At 45.8% G+C, this 12755-nt stretch overlaps 1 non-coding gene across 1 annotated transcript; it reads left to right on the forward strand.

Moving 5' to 3' along the window:
• Positions 1-10884: 10884 nt before the first annotated feature.
• On the forward strand, positions 10885-10956 carry TRNAG-UCC (transfer RNA glycine (anticodon UCC)). Its single transcript has one exon. It is a non-coding gene; the product is annotated as a tRNA-Gly (tRNA).
• Positions 10957-12755: the final 1799 nt, after the last annotated feature.

Genomic DNA, 12755 nt, shown 5'->3' on the forward strand with positions numbered 1-12755 from the left:
GACGTGTTCGATCGAGCTGTGGGGATTTGAGATGGATTTGAGTCACGTTAAATGGAGGACATTTGTGAGGATGAAGAGATGCAAGTAACGTGGATTAAATTGTGGTATCACGAGTTGGGTGCCAGAGATATTGTGGTTATTATAACTCACTGAGTATAGGGGGCGCCGGGCGCACCGAGTACAGATCGGGTTGCATGATGGAGCACGCATGCATGGATTTTGGCTTTGCGAGGCTCCGGATAGAAATTGGCATTTCGATGCTGTGGATTATATTATGCCTGCCCGGAAAGGGGATGTCCTGTGCTGGGGCTGGCGACATGCCTCTGTTATTTGTCTGTCTGTCGGTCTGATTGTAAGTCTTTGGTACTGGGAGGGCTAATTGAGTGCTCAGGCGTCATTGTTCCATGGAGGCAGGAGCTGTGAGTCACAAAATGTAAATGTAACACAGAGAGATGAACAGGACAACAATGGAGTTTATATGGACGGGTTTGGGGATGCAACTTCGTCCGGGGGTTTTGGTCCAGCCTGCAAGGAGTCCAGGGGCTTGTTTTAGGGCTGGGTCGCCAAAAATGGGATGCTGTGCCCATCTGGATGTAAAATTATCCATCAAGGACGGGGAATAATGTGCAGTGTGATTGGGTAAGAGGTAAAGGCCATAAAACACCAACCCCATGAGGAACGAAATAAATGGAGAGATGTTGGGATCACATGATGGTTGGGATTGAAGAACAACCTACTGGGATTTCAAACCTGTGTTTGGGTCTGGGGCAACTGGGTGATGGGCAATAGTGTATGAGTGAGTAATTATGATCTGTTTAAGTGTAAGAGGCGGTGGAGAAGAAAGGGGTGATGAAAAGTTATTTGTTTTAGTGTGAAGTAGGTTGGTTGCTTATTTGTCACAGTAAGATGAGAGTTGTGTTTTTAAGCTTGGTCTTTGAATGAATTGTTGCTTGGAATGTGTTGATTGGAAAAGTGATTTCTGATCGCTGATCCGATCTGGTTTTGAATTGTTGATTTAATTTTGAATTGATTGGAGGTAATAAGGATTTGTGTTGATTTCCTGATTTGAGTTGATCTGGAAACAAAGACAGATGGGATTAATGTGTATATCAGGAACATTTTGGAAAAGAAATATGGATATATGACATTACTAAAATATAACCAAGCAATTGAGAGTTCTTGGGTTAATGGGATATAAATAAATGCATCTACAAGTTGATGGTTTATAAAAATTTAGGTCTGGATGATACTTAAACGATGAACAATGTTGGCAATATACAAAGAATGTGACTTGTTTTTTGGGGGGAAAACATGTGGTTTAAATTTGGTTGGCTAAGTTTTAAAGATGGAGATGTTTCGCAGAACTCTTATGATTATTTACATGAGTGGTGGACTATTCCATGGCGAAGCATTTTTCAGTTTTTATGATTAAGGTTTAAGGTCTTTATGATCTGTTTAGTGTATTTTTCAAAGGAGAGGGTTTTGGTCAATGATGATGCCAAGATTCCGGATGTGGATACTGGGAAACCATCGATGTTGGGGGGAATGAAGATTAATTCAGATTTAGCGTAGTTAAGTTCGAGGAAGCTGATCTGAAGCTAGAATTTTATTTCAGTTAGGCAGTTTGTCAGGATAGAGTGGGTGGTGGTGGAGCACGATTTGGTGGAGATGAAAAAGCTGGATGTCATCGGTGAAGCAGTGGAATTGGAGACCATGGTGCATTGGCTATGGTGCATGACGGATTAAGTGACCAAGGGGGGATAGGTACAGGACGAAGAGGAGGGGGCCAAGAACTGAACCTTGGGGGACACCTTAAGGGGGAGTGAATTGTGGTGATTAAGCTGTTGTAGATGCTGTCAATTTTGCTTTGGATGAATGGTCCAGGAAGGAAGGAGGGTGCAGGTGGCACCAGGTGTGAGTGCACAGGTGTGCACCAACAGGTGTGTGGAGCAAGGTGGTGGTATCCAGGGAGCTGAGGAGTTTGTTCACGTTGTAAAGTTTGTTTATTTAGTTTGTTTATTGTAGAGAAGAGTGCTTTTGGGATTCCGGAGCCAGAGTGGATAATTTGAGAGTAGTAGGTGGTCCATGTAGGCTTGGGGGTGAACTAATTTGGGTTTAATAGGCACAAGCTGGTCTAAACAGGGTGAGGAGGATGGCGTGATTGATGATGTCAAAGGAGGCGTTGAGGTGAGGAGGATGAAAATGTTGAGGTTGCCGGCATCAGAGGAGAGAAAAGGTCGCTGGTGATTTTGAGGAGAGCAGTTTCAGTACTGTGGCTGGAGCAGAATCCGGATTGGGATGTTTCATACAGGTTATTGGCAGAGTGGTGATGTTTGAGTTGAGTGGCCACAGCACGTTCCAAAACTTTTGACAGAAAGGGTAGATTGGAGATGGGTCTGAAGTTATTTAGGGTGTCAGGGTTTAGTCCAGGGTTTTTCCAGAATGGGGGTGAAGTTTCACGAGTTTTTGGGGAAATCGGTATGTGAAGCTGGATTAAGTTGGAACTGCTTGATGAGCCATGGAGATGGATTGGGTTTTGTTGTTGGTTGCCTGGGTGTTCGGTTGTTGCATTGCCAAAGGTTTCTGTGTGGTGGACACACTCGTTGGCTGTTGTCTTGTGTGACGTGGATGGAGATGTATGTGGCTGTGTGTGGCTGCCTGGAGGGGAAGGCGGCTACAGTGGTTGATATTGGTTGTGGGTTGTCCGGGGTGCTTCGATTTGCATAAGGGGTGAAGATTGGGATATTACATTATTTTGAGTAAGTATTGGCATGAGTAATTACAGAAGTAATTATGAGTTATTATGAGTAATTAGTGGTATGAGTATTAGTTATGAGTTCCAGGTGTTGAGCTAGTTATGCTAGTTATCCAGCTAGTTATGAGTAAGTGATTATTTTAGTAAAATCACATGTTTCGCTGTGTTGTTGATCTGGGGACAAGCTAGTTTGATGGGTACCCTGGGGTCTTCGGCGTGTCTATGTGTTTGGCTGTCTGTCACACCGGACTCTTGAATGGGTTTTCATGAGACGAATTTCAGACATAACAGTGAGAATCTATTTTGAGCGAATCACAGTGGGTGAGGAAAACATTGTGTGTGACCAGACACCAGAACTGACCAGAATTGAAATTGGAAGTAGACCAGGTTATTTCTATTATTTGTTTATTCGTGAAAATAAATAAATAATAGGGGGAGTTTAATGGAGGTTAATGGTGGTTTGTTTGTGTTAATGGAGGTTAATGGTGGTTTGTTTGTGTTAATGGAGGTTAATGGTGGTTTGTTTGTGTTAATTCTAGTTGAAACTCTCGCTGAAGTAATTTTCGTTTATTTTTATTTTTTTGATTCGATTTGAGAGTTGAGATGATTGATTTTTTATTAATTTTATAATTTTATTTTTATTGATGTTGGAAACAGGTAATGGGATGCTGAGAGAAGGATTGATGAAACTATGAATTGAATGAATTGAATCTATGAATTGGAGACCTGTAGACCAGGCGCTCCCAGGAGACTTGTGGACCAGGTGTTCCACCAGAGGAAAAAAGACCAGGTGTTCGTGGAGCACTTCACCTGCAAGAACGCCTTGGAACCAAGGTGGAAGGGACCAGTCCAGGTGTTGCTGACTACTTCGTGGATCCACGCCACGCACTGTAAGTTGGCCATACAAGCACCAGACACCACACCCCCAGAACACAGTAAGGATGGGCCTAATCATAGGTACAATACTATTGATAGCGACAGCAGCTAGGGGAAACTCCGATTCCAATAGATGCGAAAACGAAACCCGACACCTCACCGTAACATGGGGACAAAGAGTATCACTACCATGTTTCGAACAGAAAGCCCTGCACACAAATTGGGTGAACATAAATTGGCTAGCACTGTCGGCAGGGCCTGGACGCGTTGGCATGGTACTACAAAAGCAACGAGAGTTCCGGGAAGACGGGCAAGCTAGCATTAAGACCTTGGCCCAACCAGGATACAAATGGGGAACCCCTGATTTTAAGCTACAAACACGCACACGCCTAGGGAAAGACATGACCATGCAGGTCCGGTGCAGCGTCTGGACCCCTGGCGCGGCCGGTGGCGAAAGGAACTACATACCATGCATCGAATACATACTCACGCCACAACCCCAGAATAAGGCCCCAAAGAAGGGTGAAAACACATATTGGAAAGTGGCCAGGGGGGTGGCAACAATTCAAAATAGGACACACTGCTGGTCGTGCATGCGCTTTCCCCAAGCAGGCACCACAGGAATACACATGATAGTGCTACCTCTGTCCCTCAATGACCTCTGCTCACAACCTATCGATTCCCCATGTTTAGTCACCACGCTGGAAAGAGAAGGGGTTGACAACGGCAAGAGTTGCAATCGACAATTTAATTATCGCCCGTCAATGATTGCCCATGTGGCCGAGAGGCCTGCCCCCGTCTGGGTCAAACCACAGAAAGGGAAGGTCTGCCTCCAGGGTTCCGGCCACTTGCGTATGGGAGAATCAGAATGCGCCTACACTCTCCCCGGGAAGCTGGGACAAGGGAGCTCGGGGATTACATTACGAATAGTACTGCAAGATAAACGCAACCACAACATAACGGCTATAACATTCTCTAGGGGGGTTAGTAGGATTAATGGGGTGGTAAAGGGACTCCAGTGCTTATCCACCCACCTGGTCCCACCCCATGGGACAATGTTTATATGCGGCGACAAGGCTTACCCCTATTTACCAAATAATTGGGGGGGCACATGTTATCTGGGTTCAGTCCTTCCTGACGTTGAGATACTGGATGAGCTAGACCCAAAGTCCTTGGACAGGCGTTATAAGAGGTCAGTCATAAACGAAGATGGAACCACTAAACTACACGGGAGTCTATGGGAAAAGGTGTTTGGTTTCTTCTTCCCAGGAGCGGGCACAGTCATGGATAGTTTCCGGATAGACAAATTGGCTTTGGCCCTAGAAAAGGTGGCAAACGACACCGCTACGGCTCATGACATACTATTGGATCGATCGGATCGCGCGCGAAAATTCTTATACATTTAGCTGGCTCACTGACTGGTTCCAGGGATGGACGGGCACCATAGTGAAGTGGTTATTGACCGCACTGGCTGTGATAATCGGGGTAGTAATTTGGGGGGCACTAATGAAATCTCTAGTCCTCCTCTGTATGAGAAAGTATTTTACAGGATGGAAAGTGAAGAAGCCGCCGACAACAACTATGGCTCTGACCACAGAGGCCGTCGACCTGAACGGGTCCTTCAACAAGGCAGTTGCGACCGGCGCTCCAGAAAATTGTATTGAATTTTGTGACGACTGTGATACTTGTGTGGATCCCATGTGGGAACTGGCTGCTGCCTGTAACGGTGTATGTGATGACTGTGATACTTGTGCTATAAACCCCTTGCGTGTACTGGCTAACGCTGCTTATGTATTACAAGCGGACAGCTGCACGCCCCCTTCCGACCCAACTATGGATCTGATTGCGACACTGGGTCTGGCGGTCGAGGGACCCGACGTGGATATCCTAGACCCGCAAGCCGACCAGGCGCCCATGGGAGACTTTGACATAAAGGAAGTCCCTCTCTTTTCTTCAAATGTTTCGGATCTCTTTGATCCAAATGTTTCGGATCTCTTTGATCCAAATGTTTCGGATCTCTTTGATCCACATGTTGCGGATCTCTTTGCTTCAAGTGATTCGGATTCGGATTTTTACGCTCTGTACCCTGACCAGGAAATTGAGACACAAGATACTGACGACATTTTGTATTCCCCAGAACAGCAACACGTGAGGGACCTCATGGGCATGACCGTTGATTAACTTCGAAGATCTGCAAGGACTGCGTCTGCAAAGGGTGGGGGGAGCCAGTTCCGCAGGGGAAGTGATGCACCCTCTGGCGGAGCAGAACCTCATCTGGACCAGACGTCTTCGTTGTGGATCCGAAACGTTAATGGACTTTCATGTTCTGAGCCCTCAGGCTCCGAGCACGCACCACACGACACGTTCGCCAAATGCACGGGCGAGGCGCTTTGGGCGCACGATATGCCCTTGGGAGATACCCGCATTACACAATTATTTTTTCAATACCCGCATTACACAATTATTTTTCAATAAAGCCCGATGTGGCACGTTGTCTCTTAAGATACTTTGTCTCGACGAGACAAGAGGAAGGAATGTCAAGTAGTAGATTTGTTATTGCCTAAAGTTCAGTTATAGACGTTGGGTGCTAATGTGTTATGATTTATATGATGTCTAAAAATGCTATTTCATAAAGTAAATAAAGGGTTTTTGCTTCGTTTTAGTTTTGGATGAGGAAAGGCTTAAAATGAGGTCATGCTGAACAAATTGTATACGTGTGCTTTTTTCGAGGCTGGTCGTAAAACCACGCCCACATGCGCTTGTTTTAGCGTAATGCTAGTAGAATGACATGATCGTTAACCATATATATTTTGTTTTAATCTCAGCAACGCATGACTCTGTATAAACATGCTTTGGATTACTCATGTACACAAACCCATATATATATGGGTTTGTTTGGCTAAGCATACACTCTCCTCATTGTGAGTTACATTTCTGTTTTCTCGGAGCCCAGAGAAACATTTGGTCCAAATGATAAGGACGGGCTGACTCCCCCGAATGATAACGGTGGGAGGAACCTCTCCCAGTGTTGTTTGTTCCCTCGGAGATTTCCTGATAAAACGTGTCCCTATATAAATGGACTGGGAATCAATGTGTTTTCAGGAAGGCTTGACGTGGCATGAGACTGGCTCTTGCTATAGATGTCTTGGCCTCCTCCGGATCTGTATAAGTTGGTTTTTAATAAAGCTGCGCCATTCCAGGCTATTGTGGACTTCTTTTGCAAACGAAGAGCTGATTCTTCACAGATGTAGGATGGATGATGTCAGTAATTATGGATAACGACCACAACTCAGCAGTGGAAGGTCACGGAGAGCCATGTTTGGGGTCGTTCGACTCTAGGGGTCCCACGAATACCGTGGACCCCGGAGTTACCCAACTCCACACTTCTGTTTGTTTGCAAGTTCCAAAAATCTAACGTGCCAGGTCTCATGGGTCCAAGTTCTGACCCACGTGGCTGTGTTCCCCTTCTTCCCCCTTTCGTATTTCCGCTGCTCTTTCCTGCTCCGTTGTGTTATAGCTTTTCCATGAGACTCGATCATCCGTATCCCAAAACATCATTGGAAGTGGAGTGATGGAATGTTAATCATTCAGGATCGATTTTCACTTTCAAATCCCGATTTCCGGATTACATCTCTGTGCAGGATACTGATCATCGTGGGCAACACAACAAGATGTCATCCTAACCAGTGGCGTACCTAAGGTATGGCAGGTATGGCACGTGCCCTGGGCGCCACTTGAAGAGGGGTGCCACTGAGCAGTTTCTATTAAAGTCAGACAAGCCATCCTCGGATAGTGAAAAAAGAATTTTCTTCAGATGTATGATCTGTCTTTGATTATCATGGGTGAGAAGCACTAGGATGGCGAGATTGCTAACCCACTCATATAAATTATCAGGTAAAAATACAGTGCTGGGAGCTACATAACCACATACCTCACAGTACCACTGCTCAGTGCCAACTGGCAGTAAGACCATTCTCCTGCGCATACTAGGGAGGTAGTCTAGAATTTTGTGCAAAATCTGTGAAATTTAATGTTCTTATTAAAAATGACATTTCCTTATTTCAGAGCTTTGTGTAAGAAGACCATGAAACGTTTCTTCACGAAGATGAAGGAAAGTGGAGCTGAAGGACGGAAGAGACGAAAGTAGGAGACGGAGGAAGCCAAGAAGTCGAGCAAGTTCTTCATGCCCTTCTTTGAAAAGCCCGGAACAAGTTGTTCGACACATTCCATGGAGTCGCCTGCACCTGCTACAAATTTGTTAGAATCCGAAGGTGGATCAAGTACAAATGCGTCACAAGCCGAGGAGGAAGTCAAGTCAGATAAATCCGAGTATGACGAGATTAAAAGTGAGGCTGCCAGAGAGAACGTGGACATGACAGGAGGGGAAGACGATGGTGGTGGTGGTGATGTTGAGTTTATTGACGAGATTTTACCTGACGAGATTGAACCTGACGACACTGAACCTAGTGAACTGGATGGTGTCGAAGAGCCTCGAACTGTCATACCAGAAGTGATTGAACAGCATGACATTGCACTTCTGAAGTTCGACAAGGATACTGGAAAAGCAATTCTGCCTGACGCGTTGAGAACAGAAATAATAAAGCTGGGTTCGAAGTATTTCCAGAACAGTGAGGGGCCTTTCCTACCAACAAATAACCGCTCAATGAACAAAACTTGGTTCAAGAGGAAATTGGGAAATGGTCGTGGTGAGGCAGTGACTCGCTTATGGCTGGTCTATTCCCCTTCTAAAAAGTCTGCGTTTTGTATCTGTTGTCTTCTCTATTCCCGTTCCTGGTCAGACCATCAATCTTCATTTGAGAAGGAAAGTGGATTCAACCAGTGGAAAGCACCTGAAAGGATTAGTGTTCATGAAAATGCTAAGAATCATCGGGAGTGCTTCACACAGTGGAAAGAAATTTAGCTGAAAACAGAGGAGTTATTGACACAGAAACTTCAGTCACAGATTGAGAAGGAAAAGCAGAAGTGGCGTGATATCTTGACGAGAATCCTTCACTGCATAAAATTCCTTGCGATTCAGAACCTGGCTTTGCGAGGACACAGGGAGTCACTTCAGCTGGACGATGACTCCAATGTGGGTAATTTCCTTGGCTTACTGAAACTACTGGCCATCTTTGACCCTGTCATGAAAGAACACCTCACTCGTGTGGAAAGTCATCCTGGATCCACGTCTTATCTTTCACCGGGTGTACAGAACGAATTCATCCACATGATGGCATCCACTGTTCGCCAGAGTTTACTGAGAAGCATTCGTAAAGCCAAGTACTATGGTCTCATGTTCGACTCGACTCCTGATCAGGCACACCGTGAGCAGATGTCAGAAGTAGTGAGGTCCGTGGAAGTTGATTTTGAGAGGAAAACAGTCCGTGTTAGAGAGTCCTTCCTTGGTTTTATCCAGATAAGCCAGAAGGATGCTGAGAGCTTGGTTGAAGACATCTTGAAACAGCTAGAGAAGGACGAAATGGAGCTACAAGATTGTCGATCACAGTGCTATGACAACGCTGCTGTGATGGCTGTACACAGAAGTGGTGTTCATCAAAGAATAAGTGAGAAAAACAACCTGGCAGTGTTTGTGAATTGCGACAATCACTCCCTCAACTTGGTGGGTGTACATACAGCCAAGCAGGATACAATGATGGTCACGTTTTTTGGAACCATCGAAGCTCTCTACGTGTTCTTCTCTCGTTCAACACAGCGCTGGGAAAAACTCAAAAACGCCGTGCCTGTGGTTGTTAAGTCGGAGTCCGAAACCAGGTGGAGTGCAAGGAGAGAAGCAGTGAAGCCCGTCAACAAGTACCTTGAGGAGATACTTCAAGTTCTCCAGGACATGATAGACAATGAAAACGAGACCAGTGAAACAAGAAGTGACGCAAGGCAGCTGTATAACCGCATGTTGAGTTACGATTTTCTGACTTTGCTAGGATTTTGGAACAAAGTACTCATTCGCATTGACCGTATTCAAAAGAGGCTGCAGGATCCTAGCATGGACTTACACGATGCTGCCCTGGATTTGAAAGCCCTCCAAGATCATTTTGATGATGAAAGAGAAGTGTTGGTCAGTGAGTCACTCAAAGAAGGACTCGGTCTCTGTCAATAATGAAATATTGAAGTTGAAAGACGTCAGAGACGAAAGAAACGAATGGCTGATGATAACTCGAGAGACGCTGGGTTAACAGCCAAGGAGGAAATGGAAAGAGTCATGAAGGGAACACTCGACCCTCTTCACAGAGAAATGGATCAAAGGTTCGCTCGTTTGCACGACACCGACGCCAAGTTTGGGTTCCTTCTCGATGTCGAGGGACTGTGTTGCGGCACCGACAGCAACGACCTAAAGAAGAAGTGCGAAAATTTGGGCGAATTGTACAGCTCTGATGTTGATGGACAGCAGCTATGTGAAGAAATTTTGGATTGCAGAATGTTGCTATCAAGTCGGGCCAACATGAAAATACCAAGAGCTGAAGAGCTTCTCGAATTAATTGTTCAGTATGGAGATGAGAGCGTCTTCCCCAAACTTCGCATTGCTATTCAGATAATGCGAACCATCGGTTTCCATCGCCAGCTGTGAGAGATCATTCAGCAAGTTAAAACGAATACTTTCGTATTTGAGAGCCTCCATGGGTCAAGGCAGACTCTGTGATCTTGCTCTGCTGAGTGTAGAAAGAGAAGAAACTGAAAAAACTGACTTTGAGCACATCATAGACCAATTAGCATCAGTGAAAGCAAGGAAGGTGCAGTTGTAATTTTCATGTAGTGCCATAATTAGTTAATTAAAAGATTAACGAGCTTGACTTGTATTTTTGAGCTGATTTTATGGTAAAGTTATCTAAAAGATGGGAGTCAGATGTTTGGACAGGGGCGCAATTTCAGTGCTTGCCATAGGCGCTATTTTCCGTAGATACGGCCCTCATCCTAACTGCCGTCCGAGTTCCGGTCCAGGGCTGCATCATGGAGCACGTCATTCTCCACAAGGAAATGGAAAGTTTTCGTGATTCTGATGGAAAACTGAAGGGAAATCAATTTCCCATGAGTGATTCGCAATCGTCGGGCCCAAATGGGCCTGTGCCTTGAAATTTCAGATTGCAGATAGACATTGTTGGGAAGCCATATTTGTACCATTGGCGATACATCCGGTAGACAAGTTGGGAAGTGATCTGTGGTTTAAAGGATCGTTGGTCAGGACCAGTACTCAGCTTCGCGATGGTGGTATAGTGGTGAGCATAGCTGCCCCTCACGGAGCGATGGTGGTATAGTGGTGAGCATAGCTGCCTTCCAAGCAGTTGACCCGGGTTCGATTCCCGGCCATCGCATGTCCTTTTCCTTTTCCCTCTAATAAGAGGGATATTAGTTGTTCCAAACGTTGTGACGTTCGATGGTTGTTTATTTGTTTTTGTTCACCTCAGCCACACAAGCCTTCGATACAACACGGACATGATGAAAGCTTCGTCCATTGCGTCGCCACCTATGGGTCATTCTGCGCCACGGTTCGCCATTCCGAATCATCGGACAAATCAAATAATCTTTCATGGAGACTTTTGTCTCTTTTCATCCTAAAAATTGCTTCTTATCCGGTTCAGTCGTCGTGTCTGACTTCAGGTGACGTTCATGATCAGATTTCTCTCAGACTCACTGCTTCGCGAAGCTCTGGTAGAGGGAGAGAGACAGCTTTGTTGCAACCATCGCCCCCACCCCATCCCTCCCTCCTGATCCATTACCCTCAAGGTCTGATTCTTCCTCTTCTTCCCTCAACCACACTCAGCATGGTTAATTTCACCACTTTCGTTACAAATTGTACACAAGCGTTACACCTAGGTCCCCCGTCAGTGAAGGGATGTGAGTTGACAAAGTAGAAGACGCAAGGCAGCCATCTTGGATTTTGACGTGGCGACCCAATTTGCAATAGCGTTCTTCCTTATGCCTAGATACACCCACACACCAGATTAGAAGTTAGTAGTTCGTTTATTTTTCAAGATACTCTGCTCACAAGGTTCAGACATACATGGCGGCGGCCATCTTGGATTTTGACGTGGCGACCCAATTTGCAATAGCGTTCTTCCTTATGCCTAGATACACCCACACACCAGATTAGAAGTTGGTACTTCGCTTATTTTTCAAGATATTCATGTCACAAGGTTCAGACAAACATGGATGCGGCCATCTTGGATTTTGACGTGGCGACCCAATTTGCAATAGCGTTCTTCCTTATGCCTAGATACACCCACACACCAGATTAGAAGTTGGTACTTCGCTTATTTTTCAAGATATTCATGTCACAAGGTTCAGACATACATGGCGGCGGTCATCTTGGATTTTGACATGGCGACCCAATTTGCAATAGCGTTCTTCCTTAAGCCGAGATACACCCACACACCAGATTAGACTTCGGCCCTTCGCTTACGCACGCACGGACGCACAAACCATAGTCCCCCTTTGGCTCCGCAGTGCGACGGAGGCCAAAAAATGGCCTTTTCTTCGATTGTCTAATTCGAGACCAAGTGACCGTTTTCTCTCCTTTCTAGAAAGTGATTGCATGAAGTCAAACATTACTCATTATTAGTTGTTACTGAACATCAATTTCAGGCTTATGGAGGAGTTTGTGCAAAAATCACAAAACAAGGACATCAGTGTGCTTTGACGGGGATTGCAAGGACAGACGATGCACAAATACATGTGGCATTTGAACCCTGGACGATCGTCGTCAGCGAATGCACTCTCAAACCGTACAGGTGAAAGAAAAAATTTTTTGAAAGGGCATGCACCCTTGATCTCTTCCAGATCCTCATTGTGGTCTAGTCCACAACAAGCCTGCCCATATCATCATCATCATAATGCCTGTCCTGATGGGCCATGCGGGTTCAGGGCGAGGATTCCTGCCCTGCTGGGTCATGCGGGTTCAGGGCGAGGATTCCTGCCCTGCTGGGTCATGCGGGTTCAGGGCGAGGATTCCTGCCCTGATGGGTCATGCGGGTTCAGGGTGAGGATTCCTGCCCTGCTGGGTCATGTGGGTTCAGGGCGAGGATTCCTGCCCTGATGGGTCATGCGGGTTCAGGGTGAGGATTCCTGCCCTGCTGGGTCATGCGGGTTCAGGGAGAGGATTCCTGCCCTGATG

This window comes from Myxine glutinosa, chromosome 10, assembly GCF_964187855.1.
Source record: "Myxine glutinosa chromosome 10, kmMyxGlut1.1, whole genome shotgun sequence".
Lineage (NCBI taxonomy): Eukaryota > Metazoa > Chordata > Myxini > Myxiniformes > Myxinidae > Myxine > Myxine glutinosa.